The sequence below is a fragment of the Pipistrellus hanaki genome, assembly GCF_964339955.1.
Source record: "Pipistrellus hanaki genome assembly, chromosome: 17".
Classification (NCBI taxonomy): Eukaryota; Metazoa; Chordata; class Mammalia; order Chiroptera; family Vespertilionidae; genus Pipistrellus; species Pipistrellus hanaki.
This window is the reverse complement of record NC_140519.1, coordinates 12,342,502-12,361,759: the sequence shown is the minus strand read 5'-3', so window position 1 is coordinate 12,361,759 and position 19,258 is coordinate 12,342,502. Positions and strand designations below refer to the sequence as shown.

The 19,258-nt window shown below is 50.0% G+C and overlaps 1 protein-coding gene and 1 long non-coding RNA gene across 6 annotated transcripts in view; one reads left to right on the top strand and one right to left on the bottom strand.

The window, feature by feature from the left end:
• The window catches only part of LOC311612120, a 36,561-nt gene extending 26,132 nt beyond the window's left edge, over nucleotides 1-10,429 (bottom strand). The window contains exon 1 of the long non-coding RNA XR_014793231.1: nucleotides 10,150-10,429. This is a non-coding gene — a long non-coding RNA (uncharacterized lncRNA). The remainder of the gene's footprint in view (nucleotides 1-10,149) is intronic.
• The window catches only part of ZFHX4 (zinc finger homeobox 4), a 194,615-nt gene continuing 183,730 nt past the window's right edge, over nucleotides 8,374-19,258 (top strand). The window contains exon 1 of one of the 5 annotated variants that reach the window (XM_084864891.1): nucleotides 8,374-8,861. The gene's annotated coding sequence lies outside the window, so the exon portion shown is untranslated. Of the gene's footprint in view, nucleotides 8,862-9,691; nucleotides 9,785-10,826; nucleotides 11,165-19,258 lie in introns of those variants that run through there. The other 4 variants (XM_084864887.1, XM_084864892.1, XM_084864889.1 and 1 more) reach the window with 4 other exon arrangements.

Below are 19,258 nucleotides of genomic sequence, written 5' to 3'. Positions count from 1 at the left end.
GGCGGTGGGCACTGGCAGCTGCCGTCCACCCCCAGACTGTGTACCTGAGCCAGTGGCCTCTGTGCTCCCCTGCCCAGCCCACTCCTGTCTGCAGCGCCGCTGCTGCGGTCACGCCAGCCGGTGATTTGATAGGCTTGTCGGGTTGCCATGGTGTTGACTTCTTGCCTCTGAGGAGCTGCCCAATGACTGGAGGTCTGGGATTAAAGCGGGAAGAGGCAGCGGCCACAGCGAATTTCAGTGGCAGCTGCAGCAGCGAGAAACCAGAAGCCAGAAGCCGGGGTCTTAGGACCAAGGTCCCCTCCCTCCAGCCCGCAGCCGGGGCTGCACCGAAGTGGGGAGAGAAGGGGGTGGGGATGGGGTTGGGGGATGCCGATCACTGGGACCCAGAGGAGACATTCCTAAGCGATCTGCAGGCACCAGGAGGGGAACCCTGCCAGGATGTGTTATCACTCACACAAGACACGGCCGGGGCAGGTGTGCGATGGGAGGACAGGGTGTGAACAGGAACTTGGGTGGGTGATCCACCCCTCCCACTCCCCGCGCCCCACCCTGTATTGGGCCAACAGAGTCATTTGGCAAATGAATTTGGCGCTACCCGGGGAACTTGAGGTCCTGGAAACTAACTCCCTCGGAGCAGAGAAAGGGCCATGATTAGCCGGCAACGCGAGCCGCAGAGGTGCCTGCGCTCAGCCCCGACGGAAACAGTAAACCGCGCCGGGAAGGGAGCGCGTAGCTCCCGCTGTAAATTAGGAGGTAGGCGAAGGTTACGCAGAGAAGAAAAGGGAAAGGAGAGCTGTTAAAAGGGTAGAATAAAGCCCCTGGGAGTGCAGCTCGGAACCCACCCCCCTCCCTCCCGCCCCAGCCCAGGGGGAGGCGGAGGAGGCGGAGGAGGAGGAGGCAGGAGCGCGTCCTGGCGCGCGGGGACCCCTCCGGAGCGCCCGGAGGACCCGGCCGCGGTGCGTGGGGAGGAGGCCCCGGCCCCACAGACCCGGCAGAGCGGGGCAGGGGGAGGGGCCGGCAGGAAGGGCCCGGCGGTTCGCCGAGGAGGCAGACCTTCCGTGGAGGAAGACTCTGATCGCCGGCACAGGACAGAAGTTCAGACCTGTGGCGGGAAGGAAAGAGGGACAGGAGTCCGGTGGAAAAGGGAGGGAAGGGGAGGGGAAGGGGGGAATAACCAGGTGTGTGCTGCCCAGGGAAGGCGTGGGGAGGCAGCCACAGGCCCCTGGACGGAGCCCCTGCCTCGATCCAGGGCCCCGGGGGCCGCGATGGGAAGTGCGAGGGCGGAGGACGAGGGCGCCGCGGGCAGCGCCCGGGGCTGGACACCAGGGGCCCCGCAGCCCGCGGCCCGCGCGGGACTTCCCCGGCCAGAAGGGGGGCTGCTGGCCCAGCCTGCCGGGTCCACCAGGAGTCCTCAAACACACACACCCTGCAGCCCCCTTCCCTGGTTTCCTTTAGCAAATAAACACAAGTGCCCGTTACAGCAGCGCTGTCTTCTCGCTGAGCCCGAATGCGCCGAGCTCGGTGGCGGCGCGTCTCCTCCGGACAGCAGTGTCCCATCCCCAAAAGCACGGTGGCCCCTCACTCCACAGGCAAAACGTGCCATCACTGTCAGGTTTGGGGGGTGGATTTCTCGGCCCACCCCCCTCGCCCCCAATCCCCTCCATAATTTGGGAATGGCCCTTTAGAATAAGAAAACAGGTCTAGCCACAAGTTTGGAAACCTGATAGGGCGCCCTCCATTTGCATATTAATTTCTGCTGATGGGAAGGAACTCAATTTGGAAGGAGGAAGCTGGCAAGGAAAATTGACTCTGCAGGGAAATTAACAGGAGTCCGACAGCCTGCCACACCTAAGCCTGCGACAGCCTGACACACCCTGAGTATCTCTAAGAAATATTTTCTTTAAAAATAAAGTATTTATTTTTTAAAGTCGGCCCCCTTCAAGAGCAGTTTCTGCTCGAGGTTCTTCCACCCACACGTCAAAAGGTTGTTGAATTATTCATTATTGTAATTACTATCATCATTGTCATTATCCCTTTCCATGTGGAAATAATTTTATTATCGTAATTTGATATCTGAAGAATTTCCTGTGAGTCGTTTGATAATCATTTTTTTTTCTGTCGAAAAGAAAAGTTTTGTTTATAAATGAGATAGGGAAAATGTCCTAAATGCTTTGATGTTTGCGATAGATTTCCGTTTATCTAATCGATCGGAATGCCAATAAAATCGATTAAAGGTTTAGTGTTTTACAAACAACCATTTTGTGCCTTTTGATTTTATGTTCAGGGTGATTTTAATAAAGCTAATGCTTTCCTTGGGCATTCTCTCCTCAAAAAAAAAAAAAAACCAAAAACAACAAAACAAAACAAAAAAAACACCCAAAACCTTTATCCTTTTTTTTTCTCTTTTATTAGAAACTGCCACTTAAAAGTTCTTCTAATGGGAAAATTAAAAAATATAAGCAATAGGTGCAACGGTTTAAATTTCATTCTCTTGTTGCTCAAGGTATTCCAATAAAGCCCTTTAAGATCTCGGTGAATTATATGTGATCACCCAGTGATTGCGGGATATTAAATTAAACTTAGATAAATCCGCATTGAAGGAGGCAGCACCCAATCCTGAATTTATTTCCCATTTTCTCTAACAGCATCACTGCGCGCCCCTCTTTGCGAGGACAGGGTGCCAAATCTGGGCATTTTGAACACATTTTCCATGTGCGTTAGCAGGGGGCTGACTGACAGACAAAGAAGGAGAGAAGAGGATCCGTTCCCTCGGAGGTATATTTCCTTTAAGCGTTTTTCTCTCAGGCTTTCCCTGAAAACCATTTTACAGGCAAAGTTTGGAAACCATTTCATTCCTTTTAGTATTATTCTTGTTTTGCTTTCACTTTTTCTTTTTCACCTAGCTTGTCATGTATTCCTGAAATGCAGTTTTGAGGACAATATAATGGAAAGCTATCATTTCTTTACCTTGGCAAACACTGTTTGTTTCCAGATCTCTGATTCATTTAGTTCCTGCTAAGCTGCGTTTTTTTTTTGTAATTAAAGGTGGATTGAAAGGGTGCGTTTTATAACTTAGATCAGATGGGCTGCTGTGTGCTGTGGGGTTTAAAGGTGCTGCTGTATCTAACCCTGAGAGGTCCTTCCGTGCTGAGGAGGTGGCTTTTCCTGACTTTTGTCCTGGAAACGCGAATGTTTGGATGAATGTGGTGTCCTGTTTAGAAAGAATTCTATTTGGTGGCCAGAGTTCAGTACATGGTGCAGCGTTCCACCGACTGGATATAGATGTTTTAGGTTTTAAAAGACCACAACTTTATCTTCTCTTCAATGAAATCACCCTCACCCTTCCTCTTTCTCCTCCCCCCCCCCCCCCACACACACACACTTGTCTGTCCTTTCCATCTGCACGGTTGTCTCTTAGAGCGCTTCCCTAGACGGAATGCAGAATGTCTGTTGGCTACTCTTGCTGGAAATACTTCCTTGTCTTTGGAGAAGGGTGTGCTTTGGAGCCTGGGTTTGGCCGGTGAGAATGTGTGTGTCTGTGTGTTGGGGGGGGGGGGGGAGGCGGGGGTGGTGGTAGTGGCGATCAGGAGTCCCCATTGATTTACATGCGAGCTGCGGAGCGCTGGTGAGCAGCCCTGCCTGACTTTGTTTATAAACACTGGGCTGGTTGCCTAGAGGGAAAGGAGGTCAGAGCGCCGTCTGAGCCCTGACCTCTGAGAGGCCGGAGGGCTCCTGAGTCCTCTCCCCCTCCTCCTCCCGGCCCCTCCCCCTCCCTGGCTCCCCCCTCAGACCCTCCAGAGCTCCTCCCCTCCCCTCCCTCACCTTACCTGAGCCTGACTTTCCATAATGACTGCCCCACCCCCCAGCACACACACTGAAACACAGGTCAAACCTCCAGGAAAACAAAACAAAACGGTAAAACCGATTTAGTCTGAAGTTAAAACAAATACATGGGCTGTAGGAAGAGACAGATACAGGGACATGGAAGTCCAGAAATAGAGACCCTGGAGGAGGAGGAGGAGGAGGAAGGGGGGCATTTTTATGATTAAATAAATAATAATAATAATAATAATAATAATAAAAAGACCACAAAGGAGATAAGAGCCAGGTTGGGGGAGGGGAGGAAGCTTGCGACAGGCGGATCTGACTGCCCACAAACACTGCGCGCGCGCACACACACACACACACACACTCAAAACGTCTTTCCTTCCTGCATTTCATCTCTAGTTCACTCTCACCATCCAAGTGAGGGTCCGCTCTGGTGGGAGGTCATCTCTTAAAAACCCACTTCGTTCCCTAGTTCTCAGGAAAATGCACCTTTTTATCTATTTTATTTTTATTTTTCATAGTAATGAGGTCTGGCGCTCCCTCCCAGACGGTGTCCTGAATTATTTCATTGTAAACAGAACGTGTGGGGTAGCCTTCCCAGAGAAGCCCTGCTCTTTCCGAGCCCCTGTCCACTTCGCGCCCCCCCCCCCCAACAGGCCCCCGGGCTCCCCACCTTCTCCCCTCCCCACTCACACGAAGGGACAGGCCTCGGACCCGGGCTGGGTGTGCTTGGGAAGGAGCTGGGAGTTCACACACACACACACACCCACGTTGGTTAACGGGCTGGCTTGGCTCAGTGGCCCCAGGGCGGGGAGGACCCAGCACAGACAGGGGAAAGGGGAAGGGGCGGGAGGCTGAGGACCTGCCAGTGTCGGGGTGACGGGGAGGGTGCCTGAGGCTGGAACCCCGGACCCCCTCCTTTCCGCCTGGGCACCGCTGGACACCCCGGGAGCACGGTCCCCAGACGGTCCCCTTTCCTCTGGGGCTGGGGCGGGTCTGCTGCGGCGGCACGTGGGGCCGGGGGCCAGGGGCCAGGGTGTTCCTCGCTGAATTTGTCTCCGGGGCAGACAGTATAGACTCCGAAAACCTATGGCAAAGCCCGGAGTGTCAAAGCGGCGTAGATTTGGGAAACGAAACTCGCCAAGGAAAAGTCTGGGGGTGGAAATCACCTTTTGTCTCAATGTTAATTACTTCTCGCTCCCAGCACTCAACACCTAGCCACCTGGGGGCCCTCCCGGGCTCTCGCCTCGCCCGGCGCCCGGCGCTGGGTCCGAGGGCTCCGGCGTGGGCTCGGCGGGGCCGGGTGCACAGAGAGGGGCTCCGCGGGGAGTCCCGGGGCCGCGGGGCCGCCCGGCGCGGCTCCCTCTGAAATAACCAGGGGCCCCGCGGCCCGGGAGGCGGCGGCGGCGGGTTCGCGCAGAGTTTAGGGACGCGGGGCCTGGAGGGAGGAGGGACCGGGTCAGAGGGTGACGGCGCAGAGGTCCGCGGGGACCCGGGAGGAGCAGCTGGGTTTCCCCGGAGCTGCCCGCGGGGCATGCGGTCACCCGGGGGGACGGCGCCCGGGTGCCCGGAGCTGCCCGCGGGGCCGGGCTCGAGCTCGCCCGCCTCGCCGCGCCCCTGCCCGCGGCGCCCGCCCGGCCCGGCCCGGCCCGCGCCCTCCCAGGCCGAGCCCCGGAGGAGACTCTTGACTCGGGGTTAGTCCTCCTCTGCCCCTTCTGCTCAGCCCATTAACCCTGACCCTCACCCCGGCTTCTCTTCTTAGCAAAGAGGGAAAAGGAGGACCGGGAAGAGGATGGTTCAAAGGAAAACACAGACACCACGCCGGGAGGGGAAGGCTGGATGGCAGAAGGGGTTGCAAAAAAGTGGGCGCCCCACTTGCAAATCCCCCTTCCTTTTGTTTTCTTACTCGGGATTCAATCACCGCTGCCCCCACCACACACACACACACACACACACACACACACACACACTCAGCCTTTTCTTTTTTCTCTTTTCCAAGAGGAGGAAAAAAAATAGCCACCAAATTTTTTAAAATGGTTTTCCTGATTTGACGTTTGGTGTTTTGACATTAATGACAGTAATGTTATTGATGATGTTTCAGGGGGGAAAGAGGCAAAGAGAAATAAAGGAGGACTTGAAAACGGAATGATCGCCGTTTCCCTCTTCCTCCCTGCCAGAAACAGACCCCTTTCTTCACCTGAGCCTGAAGCAGACTTATTGTTCTCAGGTGTTTCCTTCATCACGCGCCTTCGCCTGCCCGAAATCGCAGGAAATGGCTTTTCCATCAGGGAGCTTGCAGCGGAGCCCTCTCCCGCAAAGGACTTGATCTCTTCTGATGGAAACCTGAAAGTTCCCCTGCCTCCATTTCCCCTCCGTCTCTGTCAGAGCCCCCGCTCCCTTCCCCATCACACACCTCAAATCGTGGGGTGTGTGTTTTGTGTTTTTCTTTAAGCCTGAATTTTTGCTCTCTGGGGTGTGTTTCAGTAAACAGTAACGCTACATAAACACCTTCTTCGCTTATAAGAGAATGTAAATGTTACCCTCCTGGGCACGCATGTTTCTGAAGGCACATGCATGAATCCCGAGGAGACGCAGTCAGACATGGCAGCACATGGTGGGCGACACCGTGTGAACGTGGGGCTGTAAACAGAGTCACTTAAAATCTTAGAAAGCTGTCCAGTGTGAGCAGGTCTCTTCCCAGCTAATAGGAAATGGAATGGGGTCTTTGGAAGAGACTTCATACGCTTTCTGCTAGCGTTTAGAGGCCCTGGTTCTAAGGCTCTGGTCCATGCACAGACTGCAGACCCTAAGGTGCTGGGTGCTCTGCCTTTTTCTCTTAATAAAGGCCATGTCTGGGTTTCATTCCCCACTGCCAGCCTCGGGACTCGCACTGGCACCTGAGCCAGCTGCCACAGGCAACCAGCTTTCTTCTTGACCTGGGTCTGGGTCTGCTCTACCCAGGACTCTGCTTTTATCCTCCAGGTGTAGTGTGTGTGTGTGTGTGTGGGGGGTGTTTAATCCCATTTGCATCAGTCCTAGGGGTTTTCCACACGTTCCCCCTGATCACGCAAGGCTTCAGGCCAGAGGGGTGCAGGTTTGCGGCCTCTGTGCTCCCTAGAGCTTGTGTGATAAACCTTTCTGGTGGTATTTGGTAGATTTGGTGCTTAAGGCCTAAGACGAGGTTTTGAAGTAGATCCTGGCCATCCAGGACTTCAAAGGCCTGTCAACCCCAGAGCAGCCTAGGCCTCACCTGTCCAGGAAGCTGGACATTGCAAGTGTTTCCTGTGTTTAGCTTGTCTGATTTGCTCCTCTCACCTTCTCTGTAGAATCCCTATTTTTTGAAATATTGCCTAGGTGGTGTCTCCTTGGGACCTGAGGTATAGCAGTGTATCCAGATGCTCTCTGAGTATATATATCTGAGTATATATCAGGGGGTATTTAAAAGTATGTCTATTCCTAGTTTTAGTTAATTATCTTTTAATGAAAGTGTCACTCATATTCACATCTGTAATATTGGGAAGAGATAATTAGATTTTCAAATGAGAATCAGCCACCTTAAATTTTTGCACCAGGAAAAGACCAAGTATATTTCATTCTAATGAGATCTGTAGTGGGATTTTTAAATTCATAATAATGTGCTTCCCGAAAGATAATTCCACAGACTCGCAAAGATGAAAGGTTTTTTTCTCCCTAAGTCTTCTTAAAGCCATTACATTGAACTTACACGGAATTCTGATAAAATATTCAAAAATATTCCACAAAGGTTAGAACCGACCGCACTCCCTGTCTTCCCCCTTGCAATCACCACTTCTTCTTCTCATTAGAAAGTTTACTTTGACTAAACTAACCGCTTCCATCTTCCCTGCCCTGGGTTTTCCTACGCAAAAGACACACGTTTTCAAGAGCAGTGCCTGCAGATGCGGGGTGCAACTCCTCCTTCGAGAGAGAGTTGGCTGGGCAGAGCGGGCTGTGCCCGCAAGCAGTCAGGCACCCCGTATTTACATACATCTGCATACCTGTATTTACATACATCTGCATACCCCCCTCTCTGCCAGCGACCTGCGTGCTTGCACACAGCTGAATGCACCAGGCAGAGCACACCCCCTCCGCTGCCCTCACTCCCATCCCTGCTGCTGAAAGCTCCCGGGTAAACAAATCTCCGGGCCGCTAATGATGACTTTGCTCATTAACATGAAAAAAGAGGAGCATGGAGAGAGAGGTTCAAGGGCAGTGCTTGGGCGGTGTTTGGGTTTGACACCCCCCCCACCCCCACCCCTTTGCTGAGTGTGTGAATGTATATGCATGTGTGAGTGTGTGAGTGTGTGAGTGTGTGTGTGTGTGTGTCTAATGAAGTTTGGGAGCCGCGCGCAGGGCAGGGGCGCGTGGGGTGCGCGCCCCGAGGTCCCGGTCCTGCCCGCCCCGCGGGGCCGAGTCCCGGGCTCCCGGCCGCTCGGAGCCCGGGCAGCGGCGGCGGCGGCGGGCCGGCTGCGCGTCATTTGCAGCCGGGGAATGTTGATCACCTCGCTAATTACACCTCTCTCTCTCCCCCCTCCCCTCCCTCTCCCCGCTCTCCTCGCTCATTCCCAGAGTGCATATCGGGAATAGACACACAAAGACATGCGCACTCAACTTAATCAGCCATTTTTTTTAAACAGGGCTAAAACGATAATAATTAGCAGAATAAAGACATATCGGATTTTCATTTCCTTTCCTGCGTCTCCCGGCCCCTTCACAAGCCAACAGCGAGGCCGCGGCGGGCGCACGCGTTCACTCCTCCCGGACCCCGAGGACCGCTCCATGCCCCCCACTTTCTGCTCCGGCGTTTTGATTTCCACCCAATAAAGTTCGAGGATTATTTTTTTTTAATTTTTATTTTTTAATTTTTATTTTATTTTTTTAAAAAATGAGCCCTCTCTGGTTTTTACTTGGACGTGATCGGCTGTGAGTAAAAAATAAAAAATAAAAGCAAAACAAAACAAAAAAAAAAAGAGGAGGCGAAGATCGCGTAGGAACTGCAGCAGGGGAAATGGAAAGTAAGTTTTTTCTTTAACTTTTATTGAGTAGTTTGTGTTAAATGTAGGCCGGGTATCGATTACCTCTCCAGCCTGATCTTGCACAATCTGGTGATATTCCGCTCGCTCTCTCCCCCTCTCCGCCTCTCCCGCTGCCCCCGGCTCGCTCGCTCCCGCTCGCGTCCCCGCAACCCGTCCATCCCTTCCGCTCGGCCCCCTTTCCTATCTCCTTCCCCCCTTCTTCTTCTTTTTTTTTTTCTTTTTGGCTGGAGGACTCGCTCGGCGGAGGGACGGAGGGAGGGGACCGGAGGGGCCTGGTCCCCCACTTTCTCTGGGGGGCTGCGTGGCGGGGGATGGAACTTTGGGATGGAGCGCCGGATCCCGCGTTCGGCCGGGCAGCCGGCTCTCCCTTTGCCGTGTTTTCGGTTCTGGCTGCGCCGCGAGCCCGGCTTCCCGGCGGCGCGGGCGGCTGTCAGCTCGCGGCCGGGGTCCCCGCGCCCCGCGCCCCGGGCGCCATGCGGCGGCGGCGCGCCCGTCCGTCCCCGGCAAGTTTGGACCCGGGAGCCCCTCTCCCCGCTCCCCCCGCGCCGTATTCCGCCCGGATTCCTTCCTCCTCCCGCCGCCGCCCCCTTCCCTCGCTCCCGCGCCGCCCAGGGCGCCGGTGGCCGCGGCGGAGGCCGGGCCGGGCGGCGGGAGAGCGGGCGCCGGGCGGCGGCGGCGGGCGCGGCCGGGGTGCTGCCTGGGGCGGGCGGACCGGGCGCCGGCGCTCGGAAGCAGGTCCGTTAGGCGGCGGGATCGCGGGCCTCCGGGCGGGGACCCACCGGGATGCGGCCGCCGCCGCTCCGGGCGCTGGGACTGCCCTGCCCGGAGCGCCTTAGCCCGGAGCGCGGGTGCCCGCGGCTCGGGGTGCAGAGTCTGCCCCTTTCTTTTTGGCAGAGGGCAAGGTGTGTGTGTGTGCGCGCAGGGGTGGGGTGGGGTGGGGGCTGCGGCTGCGGGGAGACTGAGTCCTTCCGCGGGCCCCCCGGAGGGGCTCCGGGTCTGCCTGCGGACCAACTCCGCCTCCGCCGCCGCCTCTCCGGCAGCCAGCGCGGCCCCCGGCCCGCAGCCAGGCGAGGCTCCGGGGCTGGGCGCGCCGGGTCTCGCCTTCCCTCTACTTCTCTTTCCCTCCCTCACCCCATTCTCTCTGCTCCTTTCCTATCGGAAAAGAAAATAATAATAATAATAATAAAACGTCTCCCGGATCGTCATAAACTTTCTCCACCGATGATGCCCAAGTTGCAGGGGGCGCGGGCGGGGATGTCTTTGTTACCTGCGGTCCGGGCGGGGGCTCCTGCGGGCGCGGGGCGCGGGGCGCGGGGCTCGGGGTCCGGCCCGCACGCCGGGCTCCTGGGCCGCCTTGGGCCGCGGCTCCTCACTTCCGCGCGGCTCCGGTGAGGTCTTAAGCTCCCGATCGGCGAGACACACACCCTCCTTGTAGGTACCCTAGGTTCCGATCGCGCTCGCCGACCCCCCCCCCCCACGCCGACCCCTGCACACACACACACACACACACACACACTCACACTCACACTCGGCACAGGCTCACGCACGTTCTCCCTGCACCCCCCCCCCCACCGCCTGCCCCCACCTTGCCTTCCCCTCCCCCTTCCAAAAGCAAGCACACAGACACACACACACATGCACACACACACACACACACACACACACACACAACAGCAACAACCTCCCCCCTGCAGGCCCCCCAAGCAAACAAAAACCCAAAGACAAGTTCACTGGCGGAAGATGGTGGATTGACACTGACTCAGACACAGGCAGGTTCACAGGAGATCTGGCCGCCCCGTTCTGACAGTTGCATATTTCCTCTCCCTGAGTCCTTCTCTCCCCCCACCCCCTCTTTTTTTTTTTTTTTTTATTAACTCTGTTCCATGTTTAATCAAGGATCATGTAGATGGCAAAAGGAGAGACAGAGGGAGCAGGGAGAGGAGGAGAGAGGAGGCAGAGAGGAAGCCAGAGAGACAAGAGACAAGAAGGAAGGGTGGTTTGGGGTGTGTTTTTTTTTTTTTCCTCTTTTTTTTATTGTGTTCTCCAGGATTTCCAGTGGCTTGATCCCCATAAACGTGGGGGTGCTTGAGGCTCCTATGTAGTGTTCTATTTGTAGTCGGGTGGATGGATGGGGGAGTCAGGGAGAGGCTGCGGCTGCCGCTGCTGCCGCCTTCTCGCCGGGTGTTGCTTAGATTGAGGCTGAGACTTGGCTGCGATTGGGACGCCACTGTGACACGGGCATCGATCGCTTCCATTGAGAGCCATGCACAAACACAGCCCGGGTACGTAACGCTCTCCGCGCCATCCGCACTTGTTTTACTTTGTGTTTCCTGGCGGGACTGGCAGGGCAGGCTCAGACTCTGCTTTTTCTTCCTTTCTTTCCTCTTCTTTCTCCTTTTCTCTCTCCTCACTGAAGAATAAAAACAATTGTGCCTTGCTGTTGGGAAATGATGGTTTAGCTACTGGAGGAAAGGAGATGGTCGCGATTTCACGACTTCTGTAACTGCTTGTGTTTTAGAGTTTTTTCCTTCTTCTCCACGCAGCAGCTTATTGAAGAAAATGCTTTCCCTTTTTTCCCCCCTTCCTCTTCTTAAGAAAAAAAAGAAAGAAAGAAAGAAAGAAAGAAAGAAAGAAAGAAAGAAAAGAAATCCTTAAGGGAATATTTGATAGTTTTCAATGTTTGTGGTTTCAATCAGCAGGAAGGCACACAAAAATAAAAGAGGGTTCGCCAGCTGTTTTAACCTCTTACACCTGGCTTCAGTGTGGGGATCATAAGGTTTATACAGTTATTTGAAAAAAAACCCACAGTTTTCATATTTATGGCAGAAACTGGGGAGAGAGCATCGTAGTGTGTTTATTCAGTGGCTGGTTGCTTTTGGATTTTTTTTTTTAAAGTAAGCTGATACTGAAGTGTTTTGATTTTATGGCAATGGAGATAGAGTCAATGAAATATGGGGCAAATACCATAAATCTGAAAAGTGAAATGTGCCTAAGGAACAAAGAAAGGTCAGGTAGACCAGCTGTGTGAGTCAACGCCACAGCCCCCAAGTGTGGGGTCAGGCAGGGAGATGGACTCTGGGGCTGGGAAGTGAAAGTTGCCATTAAAGTTAAAACCAAAGGAAACCTGTTCCAGCTCTATTGTCATCTTTTTGCCATTTTTAGCGGATGAGCTCAAGTCTGTTCATTAATTTGGAGCTAATAGAATTATTGGAAAAGATGCTGCACCAGTGAGGGGAAAACATAGAGCAGGCTGAGAAAATCGCTGTTTAATATTGCAGAATCTACTACTTCCATTCTGACCATGAACCTAAATTTACACAATGAAATTTGATTATCTTTAATAACAATATTAGATCCTGCCCTGGATGGATGAGAATGGAGGTGCTTTTGTTGATTGCGAGGGTTTAATGTTGCATTTCAGAATCTGATGTGGTTTGGCCTCCCTTCCATTAACTGGAAAACCCCTGAGGTTTTACAATTATTTCTTAAAGATAATACATTTAAGATTGCATTGGTAGGCTGAAGAAAAGTCATAAAGGCAAGAAGGGAGGCCCTTAATAACTCTTGAGATTCAGACATGTTCAGCAGTTAGATTGGCTCTGACTTCACCAAGGGTCGACAATGTGTCATTCCACGAAGCCAAATTGCCCTCTGCCTATATGATATTAATGTGCAAATCAATATTTCAGGGATTAAATTTCCCTTCTTCATTTTTTATGGTTTCTACCTCAATAAGTCTCAAGTCTATTAGAAGAGGCTGGATGATTTAAAATCTTTCGCTGCAGAATGGCTTGTCCTAGGCTTGTTTCACAGACCCTTTTAGGGTTTTTGTTAGAAAGACTGAGGACACCCTACAGAAGTTGTGAGGCAACTCAGTGGCCCTAAGCCCTGGTTCTGCTAAGAGCTACCACGAGGTACTGGAAACATAACATCTATGTGTCTGTTGCACGCATACACACATGTGTACATGCGGCTGCTTTAAAAATATTATGTTAATCGCCTATTGATTTATTTCAAAATCAATGGAAGTGCCTTTCTTATTAGGGATTTGTTCAGCGTTCTTGAGGGCTGTGTTCCTTTTCTTAAAGGCAGGCATGTATTAGCTGGGTGTGAAAGTATTTGGGAGGGATTTTCACTTAGCAGTATTTTCCCTAAGAGATGTTTCGAGACACCATTGTTTGTCAGAGTCCTACTCAAGAGTTGTCATCTGCATATGGGGTTGTCATAGCTCTCATTGCATCTGTGGCTGAGTGACTTTGCTGCTGTCTGTGTAAGGAGGCCTCCCAGCCCTTTCCCATTGATTTCAGGCACTCCGTAGGCACAGTGTTGCTTGTAACCCTCTTGAAGACACAATTGTGAAAAGAAAAGATGTGATTCGGTTGGAAATAATACCAAAGCGGGGCTTTAGGAGGTCAAAATAAAAGATTGTGACTTTATCGCATGATCTTTGGGAAGGCCTACTGTCTATCATTTGGTGGGTGTTTTATAGTCTAAAACCATCTGGACCAAGTTCCGCACAGCTGCACGAATTTCATATGTGATAGAACATTTTTTCCATTCAGTGTGAAATGTTCCTTCCTCAAAAAACGTACACCAGACTCGCTTAATTTAGTCTGTTAAAAGAAATGCACATGAAAAAGGACAAAAGGCTCTTTAATCTCTGCAAGCTGTTTATTTTTCTTCAGGATTCCTGTCTGTTTGGGTTTGAAAAGTCATGTTTATTGAGGAGATGATTCTGAGGTGTGACATTAAAATAATATATGATTTTTGGCCTGGCGTGGCCAGGCCCCTGCTTCATGTGCAGAACTACTTTTTCTGCCTGTCAAAACACAGAGCTAATCTATCCTTATTTACAATCAATCTCAATAAAATTAATCTTAACTGTGCTTTATTCAGTGGCTTAAAATATCTAATTATATTCAATTAACTGTTGTCATAGTAATTAACATTGCTTAATTGCCTCTGCATATATTTATGTAAAGCTCATTAGGTGCTACTGGCTCCGTCTTCCTTTTCCTGCTTGCTATTTTTGCTGTTGTCAAACCATTTTCATCTCCCAAGGTTCGACACTGTCAGGGAGAGCAAATCCTTCCTTAACGTTTTCTTGAAATGAATGTCATTGCCTGCCTATGAGAAGATACTCCTTATGAGTTTTTAAAGACTAATGCATCTCCTCTCCCTGCACACCCCCCCACACACACACACTTCTTTATCCCTGGTCCCCAGCACACTCACCAAATATTTTCTGTCATTGTTGCTGGAAATATGAGAAGCCAGGTTAAGCTTTGTGCTTATAAATGAGGAGCCTTTCTGTGTCTGCCTAGGGGCTGTACCCACAGGCAGAGTTTTTTTTTTTGTTTTTTTTTTTCCCCTCTAAGACTATTCTAAGGGTTAAAGACTTGGCCAAGGTTCAAACTGAAAAGCACCCAGGGAAAGTGCCTGTGAATATGTACAAGTTTCATGTAATTAGTGCTTAATTATATTAACATATGCAAATTGTCAACTTAGGAGCTTGTTGAGCTGGCAGAGATCAGCCAGGCACAATTGCTGTATTGTTCTAAAGCCATAATGGCTTGCGAGTTGGATTGTGGAAACACATAACTAGCTATCTAATTTAACTCATACCATGGTGAAATTTCATTAGTCTCCATGGAGACTGGTTTAATTGTGCTGACTAATGTCCTGGGCTGCAGAATGTCCTAAAAAAGGAAGCGTTGTTTGCCTAATCCACCTTACAATGACACTTGTTTGTACATGTTTCCCCTGTGTGAGAATTTGCATATGCAAATAAATAGTGGCTCTGCCCCATTTGTCATGGCTGTTCATTACCCATGAAGAGGACATTGTTACTAGGCTGCCTCTGACTCTCCCAAGATGGGATAGTGTCAACCAGTCCAGCGACATTCTTTCATAATTTGTTTCTGATTAATAGACCCGAGTGAGGCTCACTCTCGGGGCAGCTGCCGAGGGAAGGTCAGTTCTGTCCCAGGAAAGAGTTTCTGCAGGAACTGAACCACTTTGTCTTCTTCTTGATTTGTCTCCTTTTCCCACCCATCCGTGGTTAACATCCCCATACTTCAGATAATGTATTCTTGTTCTCAGAATGCCTGTACTAATTTTCTCTCATTTCCTAAAGGAAAAGAAAAAAAGATAGAGAAAGGAGATTCTGTTATTGGAATATTAATCCTGTTTTTGACAGAAAGGTAAACTGATATAATTGCTTTTCAGCTGAAGGAATGGGGGGTTTATACAAGTGTGAAAGCATCGGAAAAGGATTAGCATTTTTTTGCATAATGAAAAGCTCCATTGAATGGGGTCCTGAATGGCTGACTGAATGACTAAGATGAAAGGAAGATGAAAATGCAGTCTCCTCTCTCTTTATGCCCATGCTCTGCTCTCTCTAAAGTTATGTTTGTCCAAGTCTTGAGAAAACAAGCAGGGGCTCCGGTTTCAGCAACTTTCTGAGATGCCCCGAGTTTCCATCATCGTGGAGCAGTAATATGTATGACAACGGTGTAACCAGAGGATGATAAACAGAGGTTTGTGTGTGGAAGAATTTTCAGAAACAGCTAGGCTGGTCCAATATTGGCTATTGGGTGCCAGGAATTCCCAGCGCTTTGCTGGCAAAAACAGTTCTTTTAGAAACGGCCAGTTGTACAGGGTGGATATTTAACTTCGTGAATCACGGAATACCTGGTGTGTCTCACGCTCTGTTGGCTGGCCACCGCTGTCTGAGTTGGTGGCACACCTCCCTGGAGGAAGAGCTGTGCATTGTGACTTGGGCAATGCTGCCTGGTGTAGGTGGCCCATCAGCTTTTGTGGTTGGGAGGGGACAGCACCAGAGGACAGGGACTTATTCTCTTAGGGTTTCACTCATCTCCTGCTGCCTTGTGGATGTATTTCATGTAGAGAGTAGTCTTTTAACAAGTGGGCGAGTACTGCGTGTTCAGTCTTGGGGACATTTGCAGAAGAGTTTCCTCCTGTCGCTGCAGAGGGCTGTCGCTGGCTGTCAATTCACAACATGATCAGGGCACTAAATGGTCGTCTTCGGTCATAATTAGGGTGGGCAAATACCTTCAGTGTTCAGACGCTTTCGAAGGTGGGAACTGGTTCTTTTGTACCTATGCAAATGCAGTGCAGTGTGGGTAATTATTTATACGTATATATGGTACACAAGCTCTTCCGGGTTTGGGGAGGTCAATGAGCCATGGAAGGCTGGCCCAGAGCAGGAGGGAAAGATCTTACCAGATATTAACCTCGCTCGCTCTGCTGCTGGGTTGTAGAACTTAACAACCTCATCACTTTAGTGGTTCCGTGGCTGCAGTGCTATTAAGACGGTTTACGTAGAAACCTGGGAAATCAGGAGTGTTTTCGCGTAAATTAAAGTATAAAGGTTGCCTCTTGAGTACAGAATACTGTAAAGGAAAAGCGTTTGATCTTTGTCATATAAAGCCCCCACCCCCACCCCAGATTCTTTACTAGAGTCCTCTTAAAAATTTGTCAAGAAATTCTGGATTGTTTCAGAAACTTTTATGGTTCACTTTATGATATGCTTGCAAAAAAAGTCTTAAAAGAACAAAAAAATCCACATGGAGGCTATTTTTTTTTTTTTACATGCAGAAGGGCTTATTAAGGTATTTCCATAAGAGAAACGTGTTAATTTAAAAAATAAATTCATTTATATTTTAAGACATTGTTAACCAAGCACCATGTGTTGTGCCTGGCAGCGTGCCAGCCTCCATGGAAGCGGATCGCACATGGGTTAATAGTAGCTATGTGATGTCTGCATTCTTAGGAAATGGGCAAAAGCCCAGGGTATTCTGATATCAAGATTTTGAGAAATCAGACAGAAAGCAGAATATATGTTTATACGCGAACAGATGGACACATGTGAGAACTAAGTGCACAATTGCTCTTGGCACTTGTTTTGGTTATCCCCGATGATATAACCAAGATCTTCATGCTCTCCCAGGCTTTGATGGCTGAGGACAAAATGGCCTTTTAATGAGGGCTCAATGGCATTATTTTGTGCACAGGATTGTGCCCCTGTGATCTCGCTGGATTTGATGTTCTGTTAATTCCTTGTGTCAGAAGTTCACAAGTTGCCTTGGAAGTTTGATAGGGTTTCCCATCCGACACACAACCCTCTATCCATCGGGGCAGCTGCTCTCTGGGCCCCTTCTCTCTTAAAGGTTTGCGAGGGAAATCAGATTTTGCCGTTTTTTGAGGCGCTTTCCAATGTATGCACACAACTTCAATGTGGCTTTGACACTGACGTCGTATTTGCCAAGCAGCTTATGGCAGATATAGCGAGCCACTCGAACGTTCTAGAGATTTAAAAAAAAATAAACAAAATTTAAGATTTGGGGCAGCTTGACTTGGTTCATATGGCCCGACGGCCCCAGTGGAGTCCGGAGGAGGCGTCTCAGTCCTCCAGGTCAGGGGTTCGCACATGCCCTCATACATTCAGATGATGGATCATTTCTGATGTTTGCTTGTCCTGGAGGCAGGACAGTGGGCAGTTGCTAATGTCTGAATGCTGCCCATGATAGCACGCACCTCTAAGACGAAGTTTCTAGGTTCAGTTGTGTCCTGGCAAGTATTTGTTCAGACCTAAATCTTTTTAAATCAGGGGAGATTGACTTTGGGGTTAAAATATGCATTTTATAACTGTCCATAAAATCCTCCTCCTTCACTGTAAAGAAGAAAGGAAATCCATAGCTTTAACAGTGGCAAAACACAAAACCCATCAGCTGGCGAGTGCCACCTGGCCGCACCGCTAACAGCAACACAGAACAAAACTTTGTGAGCGGGAGCCTATGGAGAGCCTTCACATGTGCCTGCTGCGGAGGGTAAACTGGAGACCCCATTCATCTCCCGGACTACCTTCACTGACCCTGAAAGCCCATTACGTGGATTCTCCAAAATACGACTTTTAGTCCCTTTTCCCCATATATTTAGGAATAATGCAATTAGTACATACATTTTTCAGAGCCCACCAATTAACTGAGAATAAGTCATCTCTTTTGGCTTAGTACATGCAAAATAGGAGTGTACACACACACACACATGCACACACACACACACACACACATACACTCTTCTACCCTCTTTCTAAGTTAGAGTCTCTCTTTCCTCTTTAGATGTATTTATAGGGGAGATCTGTGAGATTTTCCCTCTGTGGACTAAATTCCTTTTATTTCCTAAAGACTGGACAACATGATCACAACAGAAGAGTAGGTAGGGTTATAAGGCAACTGGAAACTCACAAAATAATAAAGCTGGAAACTGCCTTAGAACGTCAGTTCAAGCAGCTCATTTTAAAACATGGCTGTAGAATGCAGAAGTCCTGGTTGAGTCACCCAGCATGGTAGGGCCATGTCAGCACAAGAACCAGCTATCCCAGCTCGGGGGAAGGGGTTTGCTATGTGACTGATGTGAAGGTGGTGACAATAGTGAAGAGAGGAGAAGGAAAATGTCAAGGGTGACCCCATACTGATACCATCTCCTCTGAGTGAGCGGGTTCTATGTTGCTAAGCGGAGACAAGTAGAATCTGGGTGGCCTCTTATTTCTGGGACTGTAAACGTATTTCTGCTTCGGGAGCAGGTTAGACTCGGTGCTTTGAATGGTCAAGAAGAGTCTGGTTCATAAAAGCACTGATGACCTCAGTGACTTAAAATACATTCTTCATAATCACGAGCACGGTGTTAAGAAGAGCAGGTTTCTATTCTGTGTAAGGACAATAAAGGAAGACAGTTTTATAGGCAGCATAGTGTATATAGAAAGGATGACACTTAGTTAAAACTAGACATTTGTTGATGCTGTTTATTTTGGGTTCCTTTGTAAATTTATTTATTTTAGCTTCAGTTTTAGAGGTTTGAAAATCGACTCAATTTTTTTTTTTACATCTCAATGACCGATAACAATGGTATCCAATCTATGGGTGACTTCTTGTTAGCGATGACTTCTTCAAGTTATTTAATCTTTCTGAGTCTCAGTTTCCTCTCTCCTTCAAAGTTCTTGTACAGATTGCAGGAGATTAAAGTGTTGTGAACATTAAAGTAAGTGGGTGTGACAGGGCTGGGGACCCTACGGTTTCCCTTCTCTTTATTGTCATTACCTGGTTTTCTTGTAGTGCTCACCTAAAGAGTGTTTCTCAGCCACATCTTCATGAATCTTTTTAGTAGAGACAAGGGAAGGAGCTAGGAATTAGGCAATGGTGTGCCTAAGAGTGGGAGAAGCTGTAGGATCCTTCTTCTCATAACTTCTCATTGATAGCTACCTTGATGGCATCTCGGTGGACAGTCCTCTACCTCATTATCTGCCACTCCATCATCACACGTTGCTTTGGTTCTGAGGGGCTTCGAGATGTTCG